This window comes from Agelaius phoeniceus, chromosome 3 (assembly GCF_051311805.1).
Source record: "Agelaius phoeniceus isolate bAgePho1 chromosome 3, bAgePho1.hap1, whole genome shotgun sequence".
NCBI lineage: Eukaryota > Metazoa > Chordata > Aves > Passeriformes > Icteridae > Agelaius > Agelaius phoeniceus.
In genome coordinates, this window is record NC_135267.1 from 14,400,603 (window position 1) to 14,427,336 (window position 26,734).

General features: G+C 38.7%; 1 long non-coding RNA gene across 4 annotated transcripts in view; it reads right to left on the reverse strand.

The window, feature by feature from the left end:
- Positions 1 to 26,734, reverse strand: part of LOC143693501 (uncharacterized) — a 146,160-nt gene that overhangs the window by 67,982 nt on the left and 51,444 nt on the right. The window lies entirely within an intron of this gene.

The following is a 26,734-nucleotide window of genomic DNA, read 5'->3' on the forward strand; positions in this document are numbered from 1 at the left end:
TTAGGTACTTTTATGACCCAATACATCCCATCTAAAGTACATGTTGGAAGCTGTTCTTGTCCTAAAATTGCCTGGTTTTCTCCATTAGGACAGAGAGATTATCCTGGCTAGCTTAGGTGTAGTGGTTTATATCCCAAACATATGACAGGCAAGGTGCAACAACTGTCAAAGGTTGTGACGTTATCCTAAGGCAAACATGGTGTGACTTAATCTAGGTTGGAGCTCCATAAGTATACCCAAAACCCTTCACTTTAGGCATACCCAAATACCTTTACTTTGCACTCCTTAGCTCTAGGTTTCCCTTTCTCATTCACATCCCTCTGACGTGTCCTTCACCACAGTTCCTTTTACCCCACACACCCTTCTTCCCCATTTCTCTTCTAGAGATGCCTCCTCCTTCACATTGGCTTTCACTGTATTAAAGTGTATTTGGGTTGGTTTTTTTTGGCCTGTGTGCAAGGAGATGTGAGATATATCTGCTGCAAAGCCTTCCAAACTAAAAATCACTAATCTGTGATGACAGGTGACTAGACTCAGTGACTCAGGCAGTGCCTTCTGTATAAAATCTTTTGTTTCAGGCAGAGAGCAGATTTTTTACATGCTACTTTTCACCCTTCTGTTATGGAGGGCCAGCATGCACTGCTAAAGCATTGCAGTATTACCAAAACCATAAAAAATATATTTATACCTAATGTCCTCTGATTACCTTGTAACTGTAAAAGTAACAAAATAGTATTTAAATGACCACAATGAATGAATTTTGAGCAGACATGAATGAGATGTAAATACAGGTGTTGTTTTCTGACAGCTTCTTACTCTGTTGCTGTCCCAGTCTCAGCACTACGACCTCTATAAATATTCCATATCATAAGCTAAGTGGCCATTATAGCCTACTTAATATAGGCAATAGTATGTACTCTTTATGTGCAGTATATAGAAAACTAGTGGAAGAAATAGGGAGGAAATTACATTTGGTTTTGTATTTAATTGAGTGATTTTCTTCATAATGGCTCTCTGGAGCCCATTCACTTTATCATGGGTTTAATTTACATCAGGAGATAGTCGGAAATCACGCTGTTCCTGAAGGAAGCCCTGGCTGGAATCTCTCACCCTCGCAGCAAGGTGACATTCGATCCGTTCCAAAGGGCATCGCGGGAGTGCAGAAACGCTTCCCTACTTCCAGAGAGCCTCTTCTAATGACCAAACTTCAGAAACACTTGACATACAGCTCTGCGCCTAGGAGCACGTGAATATTTTAAATGCTGTTTATAAGAAGCAAAGCTGTGCTAAAATGCCTATTTGCCCCCTGCTGCTTAGCAATATTAAAGATTAGAGCCAATTGTTTTGTATACTGAAGAGCCTATAATGGTTTCTAGAGAAGAACATGTCAGCAAACTAGATAAGGTTCCTATTAAATTTTTGTTGCTGTGGACTGCTGACTTGGGTCATTATACACTTAAATTGAGTTATTGTCATTGTTATATAATGAAACAGAGAGCTTTTTGCCTCCAGTAATGTAGCATATCTTTTAAAGAATGAGTTCTCCTGACTGATTTATAAAATAGTTCTGTTTGCATTACAGTACCAGGCTGCTGGGTGTTTCAAAGTGATTTAGATGAACTGTCCTAAGAGTTCGTGCATATTTCGAAAGACAAATAACAGAGTCTTCTGTGAACCTGCTTCCAATAATCTTTGAAATTTATTGAGTGACAGTGAAAGACATTGTAAAATTACAACTCTCCTCTCTCCCATAATCTAAGAATGTTTCATTCCAAAAAAGGGTACTTAAGGATTTGTGTGGGTTTTTTAATTCCTGATAATCATTTGTTCAGATTTAAAAACAGGACTTGTCCTGTTTTCTTCATTCCAGGAATATTTGTCTTTTAAAATCTCAGAGTTTTATTCTTTAAAAACAGTTACGTTAACACTTTTAAATTTGAACAAAGAATGTGAACAGTGGAAAGATCAGATGACCATAAAAATGAACTACTTCAAGCTACTTTATTTCAAACTAACTGTACTGCTGGGGGACACCATAACCATTCCTTTTCAGCATTGCCTTTGCTGGAGCCAGGATTTTACTCTGCACATTTTCCACAGTTTTTTCCCCTTAGATGCATCTAATGGCAGTTCAAGACAGGATGAAAGCATCTACACATATGCTATTTTACTTAAATTCTTTTAATTCCCCATGTGATGGCTCTGAAGAGTTGCTGTATTTTAAGAGAAATTCCCCAGTGAGTAATAAAGGAACCAAAATCAGCAGATGCAGAAATATCTGACTGGAAGAGTTTCATTCCCATAAGTCTTAGACAAGAATATATTCAAGTGATACAGGCTTATGCTAAATGCTTCCTGAGTCTGCAATTTGGCTAAAAAATAGAGGGTCTTTTTGGGTCTTTTTGTTTTCTCTCCACTCCCCTCACATACTTCATAGCCTTTCTCTGCAGCTTTTCTGGCTTCAAGTATCTTTTACAAACACAGGTCACTGGGGTTGTGCAGTAATAGTGAAGATCACATCCAGTTACATCTCCTTTTCCCTCCCTCTGTTAGCAGACACATCCGAGAATTGAATTTTCTTTCCATAGCATTGCATCACTTCTACTCCTTGTGTCATTCTTTGACCAAGCTTTCTCTTATCTCTGTTCTAATGTTAAGATTCCAAATCAAAGCAGAAAATCTTTATTTGACACTTGTATTTCAGATTTTAAATTCCATCCTCTTTCTGTGATCACAGTTCTCAAGGTCATCCAATTTTGCCACTGTCCTATTATGATCCTCTTCTGCAATAATGATACCTCCTCAATTTAAATCATCAGCAAAATCCATTTGGGCTCTAAATATTGAGCCTTTACACAGAGATAAATTAAAAGATTGTAGCAGAGGTATTCTAATAGTTTATCCAGAGGAAGTCTAACAATAAACTCCCACTACCCTATATGACAAATATGCCTATATCCTTTTTTTAGACAGTTCCTCTCCTGACAGTTTGGGGGTTTTTTTTAATCATTATCAATTTTATCTAATCAGAAATTCATATACTATTTTATTGCAGCTCTGATTAGTTAAATATACTGTATTTGCCTTGAAAATAATTCATTATACTAAAGAAGGTGAGAGGATATGCTTGCAGATTTCTACTCTGGTAAAATTTTTTTACATTTTATCCAGTCTTTCAATTGTGTGGATATCCTAATTATTTTTCTCAAAATATGTTTTTAACTTTATAATGCTCAGCTAAATGCTATAGGTTTCTCTGATTACTTTTCCCTACAAACAGATTCTATACCCAATACAGAACCACTTTGAAACCAAGAAAACTACTGAAAAAATTGATACTGGATCTGTGGTTCTGTGGGTTCGTTTTTCACAATTCTTCAATAACAATTATCTGTTGCCTTGAAATTATCCTTTTTTTTCACTTTGAACATTCCTAGGGTACCCACTAAAGTGAACACTGACACAGCTGCATTTCCAACATATTTCCCTCCCTTTCCTGGAGGTACTGCAATTCTAAACTCATTTTCCATGTTTGACTTATTTACGAGTTTCCTTCACAGACAAGTCTGTGAATATCTCACTCCGCTTCTCTTCTGGCCAAATCCCTTCTTTGGAGGCACTTCTCTCCCATTCAGGCTGAGAACTCTGCGGGCTCTCCTTTGTCTGTTCTTTCACTCAGACTGAAAGACAGCAGGGCCATTCAATTCAAAGCAATTTTGTGTTATAGTCTTTTGTCAACCATCTTCATGCAAAATCAAGCTTAAAATAGCATCAGCAATTGCTAGTTCAGTGACTACTGGGGAAAAAAATTGAAAGACTGCTTTTATAAATAAGGTGGTGATGGACTTCTTCACAGCATTTTTTTCTAATTTATCCTGGATAAGTTAGGATTTAGTTAAATTAATACATTTCCAGTGCTATTTAGCATTCTGAAATCAATACCAGATCCACAGGTATAGCCAAATCAAGGTCTGATGGTCCATTGCCAATATTTCAGCTTTTATCACCTTTCTAAAAGTAATTTTGACTTCAAGATAGTTTTATCTACTGTATTTGTTTTTTGGTTTGGTTGGGGGGAGTGTTGTATTTATCACAACTTCTGAGTGAAGGTAATCTCATTGATTCTGATCATTTAGACTCTGAATATATCCCTGGTCCAGCCACGGCCACCTCTCTTTCATCTGTGATATTCAGCTTCATTCTGTACATTAACAGTTCTAATGTCTCCATTTTTTGGCCCACACTCCTTGCATGGATATTTCATGTATTCCCTTGTGGCCAGCCTCAACCAAGTACCTACCTACTCAGAGTAACTTTTTTTTTTGTTTTTCCCACTTCCTGATATTCATGTAATAAACTTGTAATTATTGTAACAAAAATAATTTTCATATAAAGATTTTACAGGTATCTCAGGGTTATCATCTCCTGTCTTTAACAGTTTGAAAATCCTTTCTTTTTATTTTTTCAAATCAGAATAAAAGTATCCTAGTTGTTCAAGTGAAATCCATCTGCAAAGAAAAGATTTCTCTATGAATGTGTTCTGAAAATACCTGCCTTTCTTTGATCCATTATTTGATCTCTGTTACTTTGTCATTCTTAGAGCATCTGTCAGGGATATTGAACAGACAGAATAACAAATGAGTAAAGTTGTAAGGGACCACACTGGGTCATTGGGTTTAACCTCCCTACTCAAGCAGAATCATCCTAGAGCACAATTCCTGGGATTGTGAGGGAGACACCACAACACATCCAGGAAATCCGTGTCACACACACAGTAAAGAAGTTTTTCCTCATATTCAGGTGGAACTTCCAGTGAGTTATCTTCTGCCCTATGTTTCTTGTCCTGCTGTTTGGTTCAACATTTCATTGAAGGTCTCCCAAGTCTTCTGGTTTTGATTGTTTTGATCCATTCCTGGGTATGTCCAGCTGAATCTGGATATATAATTTGTTCTGTAGTGGAAAACAGGCAGTCATTTTTGCCCTACTGTGTGAAGACTGTTCAGCATGGTATGGAGAGTTTAAGTCAGCTTTCTTAAGAGCTTGAACTCTTAGCATTAACCATGTTTGAAGAGTGCACAGAAGACCAATATTTGAGGGTATTAAATACAGTTTAGAAAATTTGTCTCTTTCTTTAATGCCTAGACAGGTGCTGAGGTTTTTTGTTGTTGGGTTTTGCATTGCTTGTGGTGGTTTATTTATGGTGGTTGCTGAATACCACAAAATTTTAAAATACTGACATAATCACTGGCATTTGTCTAGAATGACAAAAATAAACCTCTCCAATATTCTCACTTTTGTGTAGCTTTATATTTTTTCCAGCAAGCATTCTCTTTAGTAAGTCTCACATTATTTAGCATTGCAGATTCTGAGGCATTCCTACCCTATTCATGTGACTAACAGATATAGTAAGTGAATACATCTGTAGGTTTTAACAAAAACTTCTGGGGTTACATGAATGTTTTTGAAGTGCAAATGGCAAAATCCTTTGCAAGAGTCAACAAAATAAAGCTCACATGTAAATTTATATTTACAAAAATATATAAAAGAGCAAAAAGGTTATGCACTAAGTCTTAGCAATTAGCCTCAATCCATCAATATCCATTGCCAATGACATCTCCATCAAGGGACCCACTTGAATCAAACAATCTTTCTTCTGGCAAAGACTTCTGCAGAACCACCAGCCTTAGCAGCCAACATATCCAGGTTTTACCAGTCCAGAGGCAGAGTGAATGTGACATAGGAGTTCTTCACTGAGAATGAGTTTTCACAAGAGTGCTGAGCTGGTCTAACAGCTTCCTACCACTAAAAATATGGTTCAGCTTTCTCCTTTTTCTCAATCTCAGCTGTGTGTACTTACCACTTCCTTTGTGCTAGCTCCAACAGTTTGATGACTCAATTCAGCTCACTCAGCAAGCAAAAAAAGGGAGATAATTTTCTGCCTGTTGAATAAGCTGACATGTCTCATCAAGGGGTCAGACTGGCTTCAGAGACAGCAAAAGAAAATGTACAGGATCACACAGCCAGAGTGCAATGAGAAAGGAAGGCACAGGCTCTCCTGTGCTGGTAAATTAGCGCAACCATTTTCTGAAACACATATTTCTTGTCATCCACACCTCAGCACTGAAAATGGGACTGATAACATGTGTATTGTCAGATTCATTCCAGGTGCTCTACTCTCCCTACACCACCTTGTTACATTCGGGCAGACACCTCAAGAGTTTATCTGAACATAAACAAAACTCTACTGCCTAATCAGTAGCTGAAACACTCACAATGTTCACATCTTTCTTTCCAACAGGATAATCAGGTATAAATATTCCCTTAATAATTTTCTTCTAGCCAGAAGCTACATTCTCTGATGGTATGTGAAGACTTTAACCAATCCCATAAGATCCTGTATCTTATCTGCCAATTTCATTAAAAATACTTAAAATATCTGCCTAATATTAGACATTGTAAGTAGTGTTAGCTCTGGTAGTAGAGGTTTCATCTGTCACAGAGACAGCACAGGATCATACTTAGCAGCCTAGCAGTGGAGGTATTTGTATTCAAAAATAAACATCCTTTTTTAAATGTGTGCCCCACAAAAAAAAAAAAAAAAAAAAAAGTCAGGGAATCTTACTTTAGGAATCTCACTTTAGTGAGTTAATGAAACAGTAATAAGAAAATACACCCTTTTTTCCTCATTGCACCTATTACACAAAGCATAAAAACTATACATGAGGTCCCTATACCTGAGGCTGTGTGTTGTGTGTTCAGTTCAGTTTTGGGCCACTCACTACCAGAAGGACATTGGGGTGCTGGGGCACGTCCAGAAAGGGGCAACAAAGCTGGGGAAGGATCTGGAGCACATGTCCTATGAGGAGAGGCTGAGGGAGTTGGGGTTGTTTAGCCTGGAGAAAAGGAGCCCCAGGGAGGACCTTATTTTTCTCTATACGTGAGAGAAGGGAGTACCAAGTAGGAGCTGGTCTCTTCTCCCAAGCAACAGGGACAGGACAAGAGGAAACAGCCTTAAGTTACCCCACAGAGGTTTAAGTTGGATAGAAACAAATATTTCCTCATGCAAGGTATTGTTAAACATGGGAACAGGCTGTCCAGGGGAGTGCTGGATCCCTAACCCTGGAAGTATTTTAAAAGGTATGGATGTTGCACTTAGGATGTTGCACATGTTGCATGATTTAGTTGTGGGTTTGACAGTGCTGGGTTAACAGTTGGACACAATTATCTGAGAGGTCTTTTCCAACCTAAATGATCCATGATTCTATTTTATCTGTTGATCCACAGCCCACTGACTACTGTATCTCATGCTTTTTTTATTAAGAAGCTGGAGGGGAAAGCTGTCCATTAGATTTGTGAGACGAGGTGCTCATTGGGTCAAAGACTCTCTGTGGGGAGTAGAGGTCTGCCCCCAAGCACTTACCTTTTAGATTCCAGGGTGGAAAAAAGCAAAGACTCTGGGGATCAGGACAAACAACTGGGGTTAAGATCAAAGACCAGATTTTTATATAGTGTCTGCTGTAACCTGGGAAGACACTAAAACTGAAAACAGAGCTTGAGGAAAGGACCTGTCCTTCAAGGAGCAATGGTTAAGAGAAATAGCTGTTTTCAAAGCTTTTCATTTCTGTTCTTCTGTAGCAGACTTCAATTATCTCAGTTTCAAACCTAATGTATTCAAAGCTGGTCCAGTAAACAAGGTTTTTGATACTCGATGCCCTTTCACACCCACTGGAGGAGAAAGGTGCAGGCAGCTCCTCCTCAGTGCTTTGGCTTATTGTGCATTCTGTCTCACTTTGATCAGCAGGCTGTGCCCACTGCTAACCACCCCTGCCATCTCCACACTGAATCCTGACAGGCCAACCTTCCTTCTGCAGAGCAGCTCCTGCCCCGTCTCACGTCCCCTGGCACAGGACCTGCCTGTCAGGAACAGCTCCGCGACATTCCCTGGAAACTGTTCCAGCCTTGCTCTGCACTCTGCAGTAAAAACCCCAGCCCCTCTGAGCCAGACAATCTGATATTTCACTCTAATGCAGGGGCTAGGCATAGCCTTTATCTCTCCATTAAAGATGCCTTTATTCTTTTTAAATTAAAAACTCTAAGATATTGATTCACATCAAGAAAAACTGCAACAGGCATTCTAAGTCTAATATAAAATATTATTCAAAGACTAAAAACTTTTTCATGAATAAGCTTTCTGCACACTTGAGAGCAAAATATGACATACTGAACCCAAAAGTAATATAAATCTTTGAGAAAGACAAATTTCCTAGTCAGCAAAAATTTGTTGAAGTTGTATACTTTTCACAAAGAAATTAAATCACTGAGCTGCTCTGGAATCCTTTATAGCTAATAATTAAAAATCTAAAATCTTATTTTCATCCTGTAATAAATATAGCTAACAATCGAGATAGATGAGAAAAAACTAGAAAGGTTTGTTGGATGATTTAAGTTGAAGGAGTTACTACATCAATATTTTGTACTCTAAAAAGGGCATGCATCATTAAAAAAGAAGACTTTATAATTAATATGTTTTCATACAACCTACCTTATTTCCCCTGAGATTACTAACCAAACCCTTTTAAAAATCGATTAGTTCAAGCACTTAGCCTAGTACCACTTTAGAATGTAGCAAGACAGATATTAGCTGAATTTAAAACTACAGCAACTTTATTTTTAATTACTTTCCAAAATGCCAGATTTACATGTTATCAAATACATTTCCATGGCAGAACTGACCACTAAGCATTTTTGGACAGGGCAAGAAAAATTAATTATATTCTTTCTAAAAAATTCACTTAGCATTCAGAGCACCTGCATTGTTGTCAGGGATAATAAATGTGGTTAAACTTGTATAAATTTTGCTATATTAACCAGTACAATAACTCAATAGCTTTGTTGAACTGAGCTGATGCCATACATTGCAACACTGTAGTACCCAAGCATAATGTAGGGGAGTGCTAGAAAAAAAGTATGATTTTCAAAGGGAAGAATTGCAGCCTGCCAAAGACAAATTCACCTTCTTAAGTTGCCAGTAAAAAGGACATTTCTGGAACTGAGACATTTTAACAAAAAAATGTTAATCATACATCATGCACTGCTAAGGCGTAGCAATACAATTGTCCTGCTTGTGCTAATATATTAGCTCTCGGGTCTGGCTGTTTTTATTAAGAAGAAAAAAATTGTAGCAGAACATGGTTTGTGTTTTGAGGCACTGCAGTTGGCTGAACCTGGGGGAATTGTGCAGTATCCCAAAGCCTTTCCACAGCAGGCTTATGAAACAGGAAGGGTGTTGGGTCCATACAACAAAGTCATACAGCTAACAATTGACAGCTGCATCCTGAACAAATAACAAAACATAAATAGCAGTATTTCTAGGTAAAATATTTTTTTCTTTTATTGAGTTGAACTTCCAGACTCCAGAGAGCTGTCTAGGCTGGCAATAAAGCACCCCAAACATCTCTCAGAAACCTGGTGGATGTCAGGAGGTGCATGCCATGAGACAGGAGGACCTGGCCCTGGAGATCCCTTATGGGTGCTCCAGTTCATCCAATGGGAATTTGCTCAGTGCAAGAGAAGGAGATACTGAAAGCACAGGCCTGATGTGTTTCTGAAGTTAGAGAGTGCAGACCCGAGCATCACGGCTCACCTAGAAGCAAGGGAAGGACTATGGATATCTGCACAGGACAATTTCTCCTGCTTAGTATTGTCTTTTACAAAAAATATGCCCCTCTCTATGGTGCTTCTCTGTCTGTTGACTACAGGTGATGCTTAGATGAGGAGAAAAGGTGATTTGCCTGCATTTAGAAAATACTGAAAGAGACCTCACTCTGAACTAGTTTTGCATTTTTCCAAAAGGGTATGCAAGATTCACTGGAGAAACACCCAATCTCTCCACCTTAAAAATACAGTTCTTAATAATCAGACAAGAGTGATTGAGAACCTCGCTGCTAAAGTGCAATGCAAATGATGTGCAAACAAGAACCAAGAATGGGGATATGTGGTCTTTGTTGTTGACTCAGTCAATAAAGATTCATAATTTAGAAACAGTGGAGTCAAAAATGAGGAATGAAAATGAAGTGACATATGTGCTTATTAGAATGTCTGGTCAAACTTGGCACATCTCATTCATAGATAATGTTCAAAAGTTACAAATATCATGAAGGGAGAAAAATACCCAGGAACCTTGAGTCAGCTGACATGAAAAAGGTAAGATATTGAAGGAGGGTTGCAAGTAGAGAAGCATATGAAATGATGCCAAGAAATTCAGAGAATGAGGAGAAGGCTGAAGTATGAGAAACCATTTACAGGAAAGTTTCTTATTGTTTTAAAAAATCCATCTCAATTAGTATAATACCTCTTTGAAGTGCCGCAGCAAAAAATATTTTGTGGTGAGGCAGATTGCTGCTGCTGTCTGGGAGGCACTGTTAAATGATTTCTTTATTTATGTTATGGCCATGAGGAGTGAGATCAAAAATATTTCCATTCACAGGCATTTACTACATTAAGGTGTAACACAGCCATTTCTGAGGCAAAACATTCCAATTGCCTTGTAAGACATGGTGATGCCTTATGATAATTCACTAATTGAAATTCTAGGAATAACTGAAATAAATTATTCCAGGGATTAGTTCAGCTATTGGGAACTGACAAAAGAAAGTAAAGATTAAGTCTTGTATCAGTCTACCCAAGTAGAGGTTCCTTCTTTCTCTTTTATATGGAAGACTGATATATATTGTACCTATCAGTGTTGTAGCTGAGCATCTTTTACCATAGAAAATTTGAATATAATATTGACAGAAGAAAAACACTACATAACAAGTCCTTTTTCCTGCAGCACAGGACTCAAACCATTATCATCAAATCTTAATTTTGTCCTATAACCAGGACAAGGAAGGCCCTGGTTTAAGCTTTAGATAAATCCAAGTACTTTGGTCAGAACTTGGCCCATTCATCATGTAGTCCCCAGCTCTGGGGAAAATAAAAGATGAGGAGAAAAATTCCTCATCTGAGTAGCAAAGTGTCTGGAAAGTCAAGATACCTGACTCTTCCTTCCATGTGGGAAAGCCCCCTAAGCTCTTTTTTCCCATCTCTTTCCCTTCCAGGCCCAAGAGGAGCCCAAGAAACTACAATTTGTCCTCTTCTCAAGGAGTGGGTAATGTAAGGTACCACAGGAGGACCTGTGGAGTAACAATTCCTGGGTGCTTAAAGGTAGGCAGATAGACAGAAATGAGACTAGGGACCAGAACTGCATTTCCCTAAACCTATGGTGAAGAAATAACATTATTTGCAGAATTATAGCACACATGCATGCACATATATCCATACACACACAAACCACAGCATGGGCAGAGGGAGTTCAAAAATTAACAACAAACCCAAAACATAATATACTCTTTTAAAAAGCAAATATTCATATATGGGGGCCAGTCTCAAATTATGGGCCCTGACTCATTTTTTTGAGTGACTCATGATTTTTGAAACTTTGGTATTAGCAGCACAGCCCTTCATGCTGTAATTACAGCACTCTTAATTAGATTGGGAGATTGCTCCAAGATTCCTGAGACAACTTCTGTAGCAAATATAGACACCCTCAAGGCAGTCATATACATTTATGGAAACAGCAATTTTAATAGCAGCTATAAATGGATCAAGAGGATCTGATGACATCATCACAATGAAAAAGTATTTTTGACACTACCATACGAAAAATTATTTTAAAAGTGAGTCTTTTTTTTCCACTACATCAAAACACACTGATGTGATTTAAAATCATGTTTGAGGGAAACAAAGGCTGTTTTTTCATTCATCTAGTAGATCTAGATAGAAGTTTATTAGGAAGTTGTTACCCCAGAAATAGATCTGCACACCCTTGTTGGACCAGTAGGAAGCTATTAAATGCAACCTTGACATGGCATTCTTTGCTTCAGTTGCTCCATGCATGAGGTTACTAGTTTATATGATGAGATTTTTAAGCACATTGCTTTATGCTCTTCTTGTTTTCCATTTCTTTCCTAGTGTCCACTTTGCTAGACACTAACTTGGTTTTAGCAAATATGAAACAAAGGTTGCATTGCCTTGCCAAATTCCCTCCTACCAAATTACTGAATTACTGAAGGCAATCCCTGTTTCAGTAGACCTTGGTTGTTTTGCTTGACCTCCAGCAGGTGTCCAATTAAGTCTGAAAAATTTATATGATATTCCCTTTCCATTGATAGTTCTAGCATTAAACTGATGAGATCTCTAGAGAAAGATCATCAGTGTTACACCTTTCATCTTTAATTACACCAGCTGAAGATGAATGAATGTACCAGAAGGATCCCAGCTGGGAAGTAGCACGCTTATTAGATAGTTGATAATTTAATATACACTCTGAATTCTGATTATTTTCTTAAAACATCTGAAGAGCTTTCAAGACTGTAGTACTTATTCAGCTGAACATCGACTGTGCCCTTTTCCTTTTAAGAAATGCTGCTCAGATGTAGGCAAAGAACTGTGAGCATATAGAACAAAGAATTTTAGACAAGGTGAGTCAAAGGTCCTGGTTAATGCATTCAATCTGTTGTTTCCAACAGTTGTATATACATCTAAGAGACCACCTAGAGAAGCAGAGCAGAAGACTCCTAGAGGACTCCCTGGAGTCTCACCATAGAAGAAGACTCAGTCCCTCTGCTCCGATGCTGTGGCTCCAGCTCCTCCTCATGTATTTTAGTCCTGAGAATGCTTCATTGAAAATGAAATGCTAAATGAGCTCAACTTCAGAGTGAATCAGAGCAAAACAGACTTGCTAGGTAGAGTCTGTAATATAGATACCTAATATTAAGTCTCAGCCACTAGAGGTTGAGAGCTACTTGCCTGGACCTCTTGTAGTCTGTTGAGAGCAATAGGTCTGGAAATAACTCCTTTCATCTTCATAAAGAGGTAATAAAAGAGATCAGATAGTACTGCAAAAGTACCATGCTTAGGGGCCAACACGAATGTTGCTGAATTATTTCTGTATTACACTCTCAAAAGATACCCAAGTCTTGCTCAAAGCCAGTTTTACAGTTAAGTAAAAGTACTGGATTTTGTTCAGATGTCTCAAGCTAAGTAAGAACATTGTCGCAGGATGCTCTGCCTAAGCAAGGATACAGCAGCTCAAAACTTGCATCTGTTTACAGGTTGATGGCTTGAGCAAGGAGAGCTTGCCCTTTGTTGGAGCAAGGAGGGTCTGCTGATTTTAGTGTTGGTGAATGCTGAAATCAGTTTGACCAAACCATCAGGCCCCACCACAAGGATGTGCAAGACATGCTCCCTGAGCCTGGGACCAGTGAGGAAATACAAGCACTGATACAAAAGTGAGTCAGAAGTGTTTGGCAGTAAAAACCACAGAGCTGCTAATAATTTCTTTCAGCACAAAGCTTTTTTTGCTGAGTAAATCTGACAAAACATAATCCTTAAAATATGTATGGCTGGCAGTCCATCACTTTATACTCTAGAAGGCCAGTCCCACTTTGCATGGTGAGGCCCTTGAGCAGACATCCCTAAGCTGTGTGATGGTCCTTCCCTTGAGTGGGGGTGCCCCTAAGGTCATTTCTTGAGGCTGAGATAAAGAGATTTGCTAACAGTCATTAATAAACGGTTTTTCTAGTTTTAATATAATTGCTTCAATATAATTGCATTAATATAATTGCTTCAATATTGCTTCAAAAATAGCACTATACTGGTAGTTATACCATACTGCATAGTAAATAATTCTGATAAGGCTCTTTTTTTTGTCTAATTATTATAATTTTTAATTAACTCAAATAAATAATTCATTTTATTTATATAAATATATCTGAGTGGCCATCTTTAATCCTGCAGGAAAAAGTTTTGTAAAAGCTCAATTCCACCTGTATAATCACTTAGACATGAATTGCTGACCAAGCCTGGGAAGATCCAGTCTCACCAAGGCTCCTCTCTGAGAGGAGTTACAAAAGCAAGGAGGTCCTTTCTGCACCTTGTGACTCAATGGGAGGAACTTCTCTAACAAATTCTGTCTGAAGCTCCCACTCTGCCCCAATCACATGGTTTTATTTGAGTAAACTCACTGGCATACAAGCAGTGCATTTTTCAGTTTTTCAGGCCTTGCCTTGGAAGGGAAAAGGTACAAATGATAGCCTGGCACCTGTGCTTTGTCCTTCTAGACTCCAGTGCAGTCCAAATGAGCTGTTGTAGAAAGCATATCCTCCACAACAGAAACTAAATCCTAGGTCTTCTACTTACTTCTTTCTATTCATGGGTAGACACAGCACGGAACAGAGATAATTTGAAACAATTATATGGGAAGCTTGAGAAGTCCTTCCACGGCATATTCTTAGGCTGTATTCTTATTTTCTTATTAATTTGCTGCTTCTTGTTCCAAAAGGAGCCAACTCACAATACCAGGCAAAATCCCACTTAAGGATCAAATACATTGAAAGAAAAACATCCACTGAGACATAAAAAGAAAGTCATGAGTAGCACTAAGGTCTCACAATTTTTTGATAGGTTGCATGATTCTGTAAACATCAAATCCAGCCATAATATTCTTTTACTTGTCTTGGACAGAAATTACAATCATTTCTACCAAGTATTGGCTAGTAGGATTGGGTAGTAGTAAAAAAATTATCAGAAAATATTGACTCTTCTTTCTGCCCTGGAAATCAAAGAACATTGTGACATTTAAAAAAATATTGTGATGTGTGCTTCATTTAAATTCTAAAGAACTTGAAAGTAGATATTGTCCAGTGTCATGTTCAAAGTAATCAGATGTAATATTCGTAGTTACTTTGAGAAACATGAAATGAAACCCTACATAGATGCACAGCAAGATTTACAGAAACATATGCACACAGCCACAAGTGCCTTACATGCTTTTTTTTTAATACAGAAAGAATCTATTCTGTTATTTCAGATTCAGTCTGTTATCAATTAAAAATGTTTTACAGCTCAAACACAAGATCAGTCAACCAAGGGGCTTGGTAAATGTGTTATTTATATAGTTATTTGTTAAAATGAGCTTCACTGCATTATAGAATGTTAAGACAAATTGTTGTGCCCTTTAGATTCATTAGAGATGACAAAATACTAAATAAATCTTAAATAAGTATTCACCTTTCATCACACAGGAACATAAATGGTTAGATCTTATCAACAGGGTACTCTTTTTAATCTTCCTTTATTAACCATAGAAAAAAAATTGCTGTTTTTCCTGCCTTCTTTTTTTAAAAAAGTCAAATAATTCTTGGCATAGCAGGGGAGAGTTAAAGAAGATCATCTTTCAAGTGAGGAGCAAATCAATCTCAGTGAAGGAAAGCCTAACCAGCCTTACTGACTCTGGCCTGCCAGGTACTGTCTCAGAGAGAGACTTCAGTGAAGTGTCAAAGGCAAACCAGCACTTTATAAGGGTACTTTATTGTGCACAAGCAAGGAGTGCATTATCTTATCATCTGGTTTTATAACTTCCTGCTTCATTGTGCTGCAGATTAAAAAAAAAAAAAGATATAAATGTCATCTTCTGTGTCATTAACCTAAAATCTATTAGAATTTTATTAGAAAATAAGTAGCAAGACAGTACAGCTACATTTCCTCCCTTGTGCTGTGCTAAATTGCTTGTGAAAGTGATATATTACAACTCTTACTCTACATCTATTGCAAAACATGGAAGAGAAGCCCACATACTGTGTACATTAAATGGTAATGTTAAATTGGCAATGAAGCAATGCACATCTCCTTAAATCTCCAAACAGGTTCTACAAATTTCCCTTTTGAAGGATGAAGATAAATAAAGAAATTGCTTCCACCTAGGACTAAACAAATGATACCAGTAAGATTCCTTGTTGATATACCCAGGTCACAAGCTATTAACCTTTTTTTAAAGATAACTTTTTTTGAAGAATAACCAAAAAAGAAAGTGCTCTTGTATTTCTCTGCTCGGGGCAGGCAGCTCCTTTATTATTAAAAGTCAGAAGTCTTCAGAAAGAAAATAAATTTCTGAGCCAATAATTTAGAGTCTATGAAAAGTTATTAAGGTTTCTGCAAAACAGAAAATGTCTCAGTTCATTTGGGTTTTTTAATCATACATATTGGAAAGCAGAATTCAGGAGGGATTCAATTTAGTCCTGAGTAACTGGTCAGCACAAGGTTAAATAAAGAGGCAAGTTATACGTGGACTCCAGGCTCCCTCTTTAAGGGTCAGTTTTACCCTGAATGAAGCACACAAAGAAACTGCAAAGGGTTTCCAAAAACTGCAAAACATTACATTCCAAAAAGACAAAACATTACATCAGCAAGTAGCAGTCTTAAGCCTCTCTTGGGAGCTGTTTGCTCACAAGTAAATTTGGCACCTTGAAATTTAGCCATTCTCCCAGAAGGACACAGCTAGCCTCTGTAAAGATCCCATTTCTAATTCTCCTGCTGCCATAGCTGTGGATTGTGATGATAGTCCATAAAGCATTCAAGATGCACAAAAGAGCACCAGGAGAAATTAAAGCTCTTCAGGCTGGAACTGCTGTTGCAGAATATAACTCACTCATCCAACACTGGCTGCTGCTTTCCAGCCTTTGGAGATTTGAGCATGTGTAGTGGGACAGGGATTTCAGAAATTGAAGCAGCCTGCAGGTACAAGCTGAACCAGCACATTCTCAATCCAGTCTTAGCTCAGTTTAAACTGGGACTAAAATCCTTCCAGCTTGGATCCAAGTTCAATACTATAATTAACATGACTGGGCCCAACAATCCCTTGGAGCATTTAACACTGCAAAAAAAGCTGCATTTAGAAATAGGAATGTGACAAAGGCATGTGACAAAGGTAAAGCATCCAGGCCCAGCTCAGTCAGAGGGATAACCCCAGCTCCCCCAGCAGCACAGGCACTCTTCACACTTGCAGCGCAATGCCACAGGGTCCTCTTACCATTCACATCTGACTTGAGAGGATGGAGAGGTGCTGCAGCTCTGTGTGGGTGATGCTGTGCTGTAGAAATCAAGCAGAAGCATGAGAAAAAAAAAATAAGCTCTCTGCTACCTACATGTACCCCAGATGTACAGAAACTCATACATTCTACAGTGATGCACCCCACAAGACTCAAAAGATATATAGGTACAAGGTTCAAAAGATATATAAAGGGCTCTGCTGTACAAAAATGTGTTGTTCCATGTTGTAAAACAAAGAAGACCAGAATAGAGCCAAGTGAGCACAAGAAGTACCTGAACTGATAAGTACCCAACTACCAACCATAATGGCCTTGAATCATGGTGCAGAAATGAGGGCTATTCCTGCCCACACCAGGGCTGGGGAGAGGCAGAGGAGGGTTAGGAGCAGGAGAGGCTTCACATGATGTGGCCTTATATACCCTAGAAAGTTTAGACAGCTCTTGTGCTCAATAGCACCCAGCAGGGATGTTCCTTTATGGTCAGCTCAGCATTCTGAAGGGGTAACTGTTTGCTGGTTCAGTCACAAACTGACTATAATGATTTCAAAGTTAAAGTTTTGTGTCTGTCTCAGGTAAAAACCCCCAAGATTTGAACAGGTAATATGCTTAGAATTAGTGCTAGGTTTAGCTGATTGTGAAGAAATGAGGGGATAAATACCCCCACATATGGAAAATTACATCAATTTTTCTTCAGCTTTAACAAATTGTACAGATTGTCTTTGTCCAGAGACAGAAAAAATAACTGGGTCTTCAAAAGTACTGGTGTTGCTGCTACTGTCAGAAAGGCTGTTGGTGAGCACTCTTCATCAAAGGACATTTCATGTTTGCATCCACACCCTTCACATTCTGCTGCCAAAGCAATGTCAGCCTGGGTCATATGCCTTTAAGGCAACTTTAACTTGGGAACATTTCTTCAAAAGGCACTAAAAATGATTTACATTTTTCCTTACAAAATCAGCATTTTTGCTATCATTTGTGTCAGTGCCAGCTTCCTCTCATTCTTCACCTGTATTCTGGCCTCCCTTTCCCCTCCCTTGTGTGCTCCTGAATACCACTTGCATGCCAAGAAATCCATATTGATGAATGCAAAGTTTTTTTGGCTTATTAGAGAAAACTATATTATGCAGCCTCCTATGTAACCTGCACTAAAATTTTTTCTAATATTGGCTTACATCTTTCATGAATAGGAGTAATTTTTCTGAATAGGATACTTCCTTTACAAATGGCAAATACCCCAGATTTGGACCTTTTTTTTGTCATTACATTTTTTGACTCAAGCAGTTAATGCCAAGATGACAGAAAGTGGCACACTGTGACCTCTATCCTGCCAGGAGGAGGCTGAGACTTGATGTAGAATTTTGGACTTGGAAAAAGCACTCAGATACTGTGGTGATTATTTCACACTGATTACCGTTCTTTACTTTCTATTTTCCCTGACTGGTTAACTTTCCCATTCATGTGCCTCTTCCATCAAGGTAAATTATTAAACAATACATTTAGTTTTCTTGAGGGCTGTTGGTTTGGTTTGGTTGTTTGGTTGGTTTTGGTTGTTGGTTGTTTTCCCTTTCCCAGAAACACATTTAAGTCACCTTGCAGCAGTGTGCAGCAGCAATCACAGTGCAATTTCAGGAGGAATTAACGGCAAGAATTGCACATTATTCATATCTCACAGAACTTGATAATAAGTTATTATTCCTCACCCTCAAAGGGACAAACTGAGCCATGAGAAGTGATTGCTGAGATATCCCAGTGCTTTTGCAGGCACAATGGTGTGAATGTTTCCAGTCTGGCTCAGCATACTGTCTTCACTTACATTTACTGCCAATGCCAAGCACACAACATGAGGGCACTGAAGTCCTTTCAGATGTTGATGACTCACACTCTCTAAATACGTCACATGCCCCGTCAAATCCACCTTCCCAAAGAAGGCACCAAATGCCATTAGATGAAGCAGATGTTTCTAGGCAACCTGACCATGACCGTGAAGTGACCCTCATCTATTTTGGATTTATCAAATCATCAAAGGCTCCTGCTCCTGCCAATAAGACTTGGGACAGGCAATTCAAAGAGGTCATTATATAATGACCAGCTGCCTGAGCCAACTGAGGCAGAAAATGCTGCCCACAGGGGATTGGGGCTCTTCCTGAGGGAAGAGGAGCTCCCGGGAGCCAAGGGGACACAGAACAGCCAGTGTCCTCTTCTACCAGGGTGCTGACCCACCACATCTGAGAGGATGGACCCAGTGACTGTGGCAGCCATCAGCCAGCCAGGGACCATCAGGCAAAGTGAATGAGTCAGACCTGGAGTCTATGCAGGAAGAACTTTTTGGGAGCAGGGGGAGGCAGGGATGGGGATCTGACAGGAGGACAGATCTGAGATCCCTCCAGAAAATCCCATCAGGAAGTCAACACAGAAAGACTTTGAGCAACATTCAACATTTCTGAGTCAGAACTGGGGACCTGTACTGAAATGAAACTCCTTATCCATAGGCAGGGCATGCATGGGTGATAATGGCAACAGAGGCATTTGGATGCTCTTATGGCCCTGACAGCATCTTTCCCCTTTTAAAGGACAGTAAATACCAAGGTTAACCATAGCCAGCTTCCACAATGCTTTCTTATTGTACACACACCAGAACACAGATAATCACAAACATCTGGAGGGTAGCAGCTCCAGTCAGCCACCTAACACATCATACTAAGTCAGATACCAGATATCAACCACAGGGTCCAAAATAGATATTAAAGCAAAAAAAAAGCACTAAGCCTTTGCAATTTTATTCCCAAAAATTCCTGGATGTCCAAGATCTAGCAATACAACATGTTACCATAGAAAATCTATAGCTCACTTACTAAGCAAAGATGCCTGAGCTGAAACCATGTAAATCCTGATTATGTCAAAATGGCAATGAGGAATACAGAGAGGGCAGTACTCCCAGACATTACTCAGTAACCTATCAGGAGTGTTACATATGAATTATGTTGTGAAACAAGAGGTTGGAGGTGAAACAAACTAGCTGATAAAGAAGCATTGTGGCAGTTCATTAGAAATGTGGGCTGTGTCAAGCCCCTTACCGTAATTACAAATGGAATGGCTTCTATAGATATGAGGGAGAAATGAAAGCAGATGATTGCACAGAAAAGAATCTTTATGGAGTGCTCAGGCACTAAGAACTTCTCAGCCAACAGTCCTTTTCTGCTTGAGTGCTATTTCTAAGTGCTTTATATTTTGTTCTCAGAGACTTACACAATCAAAACCTGGGATTAAGATGATGGTTCCACGTCAGGCAAGTAGCTAAAAGCAGTTTTCAATCCCTGGATTAGGCACATTCTTTTTCAAAATTTATTAAGCATCTGGTTTACCAAATAATCACCACAAACAACTCCAAACTGTCAGTAGGGAGGAAAATATTTTGGTACCTAACATATCCTGTTATCTTTGAGAATTTTATAGCGCTATGCTGCCCTACCAATTCTGGTGTAAACAGAGACAGCACCCCAAAAAAAGGCAAAATCAGCAATTAACTTGGGCAACAGACCCTGAAAAGTGCAAATTTCCTATAAAATCAGGAGTGCTGCTGTCATTGTGGAGGGGTGAGACTGCTTGGAGCAAGCAACTCCACAGGCTCAGCTGCTCCCCAGGCTCTGGTCTGCACCTCCCCCTGTTTCCATACCCTCCCTTCCCCATCCTCTATCTCTTTTCAGAAGCCACCTGTCCTCCTGGGGGCAAATCCTGCTGTGGCTGACGCTGCCCAGAAGACCAGAGCAGGTTCTTGGAGTGACAGGAAAGAATCACTACACTGAGTTTGGTGGAAATCTGCTGATGCAAAAGCAGCCTTCAGTGATGCCATGCAGCATGCTGCTGTAGCCCCAGTAATAACTGACTTGGCAAAATTCTTTTCCAGACAATCTAGCTCAAAAACGGCAAACAGACTCTCTTTCTGTGTTGTTTACCTGCTAGGAAGCAGGGAATAAATGAAGCATGTAGGTGCATGTGCACAACTTTTGTATATTGGGAAAGTTACCTGTCCTTCACTTACTCATTTATTAAACTCTTACTTTGACAGGTTCTTGCACACATGCTTGGACAATTTTTAGAAGTATCATCAATCTAAGTACAGCTGAGTTGCTCTCTCACCTCCCTATCCAGACTTTGACTGAACAGTTTCTTTTAATAAATGAGTGATATGGCTGGGTGTTATCAACCTACTGTAACATTTAATAGATATTCATAACATATATTAATCATGAGCAAGTTTACAAAGGATTCAATCCTGCAAGGTGTGGAGAACACTCGAGTCTCCTTGAAATGAGTGAAAGCAGAAAGGGTGAGATTTTTGTCCTTCCAGGTTCTGCATTACAAATGCCAAGTCTTCCTTCTGGACATTAAAAATGTGAGCACGGCTTTCTGAAGCAATGTATGTGCTGTGTGGTTAGTTTGTTTTACAGGTACCCTGTTCATTGTAGACAGATAATCTGAGTTTGTTTTAAAATTTTTACTACAAGCAAAAAGCCTTCCATCAAATTCATCCCAAGTACAGAAGTCTGCTCTTTAGCAGAACTTTCTGCATTTTCCCTACTTGCTTTGAATCATAGCAATACTGTTTGCCCTAGAAACACTCACATAGAAAATGGCAGTGTTCACATTCCTTTCCACATGCAGAACTCAGAAAAACTTCATCAATTAAAAACCAATCAAGTACGTAAGAACAATAACACAGCTTCCTAAAGTCTAGCAACCTATTAAAGTGAAATACAGAATTACAATTAAGATTAATGGGAGACAACTAGAATGAATTTCAATCAGATCTATTTCAAATGCATGTGAGATCCTGTTCATCATTTATAAGAAATTATCAAATCTAACCTCATTACTGTTATTTCTTCCCTATATTGGGATTTTAAAAATAAAGTTCCAATTCCTAACATGTTGAGACTTTTTTTCATAACAGGAAGATGGCACAGCTGCAATACACATAACTCTGTTCACTAGATATCCACCAATTTGTCTGGTTTGTGTACAGACATATTCTGACAGCTGTTCAGCCACTTCTTGACACTGCATTGTAATGTTAGATATTCCACAAAAGATTACAAAATATGCCACCCAAATTCTTTATACCACAGAAGATTATGTTCTTTTCCCCCAGACAGTATCCCAGCTCTGTAGTTCCTTCCCATCTTGAAAAATGTGATCTCCAGTACTGTCTGCAAACTTGCAGCTTGGGTGGGGTAACCTGCTTTTTCAAACTGAAGAGGTTACAGGTAAGGTCTTATATCTCAGCAGATTATATTGATCAACAAACCTTTCATCTGAGAGGATAGGATTAACTAATGAGCACCTTCATCATAAGCAGTACTGAGTCATAAGCAGTCAAAAAATCTAAGTGATTTTCCAGTTACTTAATTCTTCTGAAAATTTCTGAAAGAATTAAACATGATAAGAAGCATATACTTTCTCTTACATCACCAGAGTTAGCGAAAAATCACTGGAAAACAATTGTTGTGTCTTAGGAATGGCACTCCCCAATTTAGTACCTTCTCCATCCCCCAAACAAGACTTTCTGAATGCAGACACCAGCTGCCTACTCCACACCCAATGCCCTCCCCCTTCCCACTCGGGGGATGGAGTTCAGAATTGGAGCCACAAAAAGGTGAAATTTATAGGCTGAGATAGGAACAATTTACAGGAAACAGCAATGAGATAAGATAATGAACAGTGACACCAACAATGTTAATGACAAAAGCTATAAGATAAAGAAACAATTTACACAGAAAAATTGCAACAAAATACCAACCTTCCCCCAAAATGCCAGTCCCTTATTTCTGCCCCTCGCAAGTGCAAGATAGTATAGAATAGTATTATCCCCCTCGTGGCTGCTACTAAAATATTAACCCTGACCTGCCCAAAACTAGTTCACCAACATATCTGTTTACTTTTTCAGACAGCAGGAGGCTGAACTTAAAACTAGGTATAAGCCTAGGAATGGAATACTTGGGCAGCTGAAGGAGGTTACACTACAGCCCCTGACCAGTGTGACTAATTATATTCAAAAATATTTTACTTTTGCTTTTTCCATAGTTATACTTTGGGCTCATTTGTTTGCAATGTTCTATGTCATAATTGTTTTGCCTCCATAGTCTGTGATGAAATGTCAAATTAGATGATACTGTAAACTGGCAGAATATTTAAGAACCATGACAAAAACTTTCTTCACCCTCTTCTGCCTTCTATATGTAAATGTCTCCTTGTCTCCTTCAACACAATCTAAGCTATTTTAGGGGTTCTTTACCTCTGCACATGCTCTCAAATCTCATTATGCAAATCCAGTATGTGACACATAAGCAAAAATAAAATATATTCAAGTTATTAAATGCAGACCTGAATTCTTTAAAATAGGAGTTAGATATCCAGTAATAGAAATTAGAACTGTTAACTGAGAATCAATTTTCCAGCTGTCAGTTTAGCAAACAACAATGAAAGTTTTTTAATCAACTCAGTTGGCTACCTGATGTTTCTTTCAACAAGAGGCATTCTTCCCATGACAGGTTATTGGGAGGAGGCATGACAAACCCCATATACATGAGTAGAATGCCTGAAACAGGACACATCCTGCTAGCAACAGCCCCTGGAAGATCCCAGCTCTGACACCCTGCAAAGGGGTCAAGCAGGAAGTAGAAGGTATCACATGCTGAGTGAGAAAAGGAAATGGGGGAAACTGTAGTCACAGTGAGCAGAAAAAACAGATGGTGGCAGTAGGCCATAGGATTGTTGGTTTTGGTTTGTAATTACAACTGGCAATCATTTTCAACCACTGCTGCTTTCTTTAATTATTCCACTTTGATTGCAATTACCAGCCAAAATCAACAATCCTAGTAATAGAGCTCAGAGTTTTCTGATGAAATGGTTAAACTCCCAAATGTTTTCACCCAGACCTACAAATCTGCAATTTAACAGGAAAACTTATTAACAAGAAAACTTTTTGGATCACAAGTTGTATGCCAATGTCTCCGTAGCCTAGAACCGTGAGAGTAAGAAGATTACAGTGAGGACAGTTGAAACTTTCTTTTGGAAGTTGAATTACAATCAGCAAAGGCAGCACTCACCAAAGTGCAAACAATTTCATGCGCTGTCTTGCTGTAGAGAATAGTTTAAGGCAAATGAGTGTCTCAAGATGAACCAAAGCCTGAGGTTTTCCAAAGCAGTGACATTTTTTGAAAATATCATGTTGACTTCTACCTCATTGGAAACTGTGCTGTGTATGCAACAAAACTCATCAAATTTCTTAAGCATTTGCAAGTAGGGCAGGGGTATTTTGGAGTCTACCTACTAGGCTCAGCCAACACAACAGGCTCACACAGGATGCAAAAAATCCATTTTGAGCATGTGAGAGGTGATTGTGAGCATGTAAGTGGAATCAAGTCAAATTAATCTCTTTTTTCTGCTAAATAACATTTTTCACCTCACAGTTGCTCTAAAGAAGGAATCGCATATTGAAAGGACAGACTCAGCAAAAATGTTACAGAAAACCCTACTGAAATTACCTCAAGAGTACATCTAATCCTTCTCCTCACTGAACTATACCCAAGCCATGCCAGAGAGACAAGTTCTTCACGTGGAGATTCCATAATCTTTCACAGATTGTGCTAAAGCTTTCCTGTCTTTGTTCTCATTATATTATTCCTAACTTTCAGCGGGAATCCTCATTACACCAGTTAAAGTCTGTTATTTCTTATTCTATCAGTAGAATGTGAAAGGAACAGAGTTTCCACCCTCCTTTTAAGTTGTGCACAGTTATGTTTCATGCTATGTTCTTTCTCTACCTAACCATTCCAATTTCTTAAGCCTTTCTTCATAAATTACATTTTCTGCTCCTACAATTGTTGTTTTCAGTAATCTCTCCAGTTGAGCCAGGTATTTGTTAAAAGTTAGTACTCAAAACTGGGCATAATATTCTAAATGAACCTTTACCAAAACTTAATAGACTAGAAGATGATTTCAAATACCCTACAGGTAATACTCTTGTGTAACTAACCTATTAACTCCCAACAAAATCACTTTTTTCTTATCCTGTTCAGTAGATTATTCACTGTGACGGGAGATTCAGCCTAACCTCTTATTCTCCAGTGAGGAGGATACTCAATTATCCAGCCTCTTATTCTTTCTCTGTGGGTGTAAGAAGATTATTCCTGTCCAAGCATAATATCTTGAAATACTTCTTGTTGAACTGCTGCCTTAGACTGCATCTTTAATGTGTCAAACTCTTTCTCAAGACTAATTCTGTCCTATAGTATGCTCCTTAAATATTGACATCTAATGAAAGTTCACAAAAAATACTAAAAAGTGATAGTGAGCTTTGAAAAACTTTTTAAATGCAGTTTTCCAAAAAGAGTGCAACTAGTCTTATTATAATCTGTAGAGTGATTTCTTAGCTAGTTTATGAAATGTCATGAGAGATAAAATCAGAATTTGTCAGGAGAAAGCAGAGTGTCATAGCCTGTTTCTTTCCTATCTATAAGGGTAGTTATTATTTAGTTCCAGAAGGAAATTAGACCACTGACATAACCTGATTTTGGAAAATCTATAATGGCTCTTAATTCATCTCCTCATCATCCTCCAGATCTTTAAAGATACTTTGAATATTTGTTCCAGTATTACTGCAGAAACTAAAGCCTAGCAGACTAAAGCATTGATTCAAACAGTGGTGTAAGAAGTGCAAGGTACCTCATGGTACTTTCCAGTGCAATTCTGGTCAGCTGGAGAGAGTAGGTGCACAGCAGTCTGACTTGCAGCAGCCACTGGCATTTGGGGCTGTATTGGAGCTTGTGGTTGTACATGCTCACAAGTGGAATGAGAGCTGGGATCATGTCACATGCCAAGAAGAGCCACCATCAAAGACATCAGAAGAGCAGACAGCACTCCAATGTATGTCACAGCATCATCTCCCTTCTTCTCTTCATGTGCACATTGGAGGTCAAATGTAGACTGGAAGTGAGGTAATGATGCATTTGGTGGGTTACTGCACCCTGCACCTCGTGAGACACCCCACCCTGTCATACTTACCTGCAGCTGCCCTTGCTGCACCTGCTGATGACTGCCAGCCTGCCTTTGCCCAAAGCCCCAGGCAGACCTAGAGGTGGGACAAATGGCTCCTTTGCTCTCTATTTTCTTCACAGTTCCTCGTTCTGTAAATAATGAAATCTCTCTCTCTACACCATGCCTCTCCCTTTCTCTGAGCAATGCAATTGGAGCTGTGTCAGGGCAGCTAGTCCTTTCTTTGCTCTGATTGAATAATAATGAAAGGATGGGAAACAAAGACTAGAAGCTTTTGAGATTAATCCCCCTTCTGTTCTCAGCTGTCAGACTTACTTATTTTTTCCCTTTTTCAGCTAAATCAGGTCATTATACTACAAATTTTTACTCTGAATGAAAGATTAAACTCAGGTATTTTATTTTCAACAGGGCATAATATTCAGCACAGAATAATTGGCTAGAGTTTCATCTGGATATTTGTATAGGGCCTCCTATCAAATTCCACTAAAACCTTACTGGCTCTTTCCATTTTTTTTAATTCCTTAGGATTTTACTGTAGTAGAATCCTGGCAAATGGAATCTTTCACTCAATTATACCTATCTCTACATCTGAGATGTCATGTTTTCATGAAGCCTCTTTAAGCAATCAAGAAAATGAAAAGGTCTTCAGGGTTACCTTGTAATAAAAACAGTAACAGAAAAGAAAAAATCTATAACCTAAGTGTTTGTCCTTGACATAGTATTTATTTTTCTACAATGAGAAGGAAAAAAAG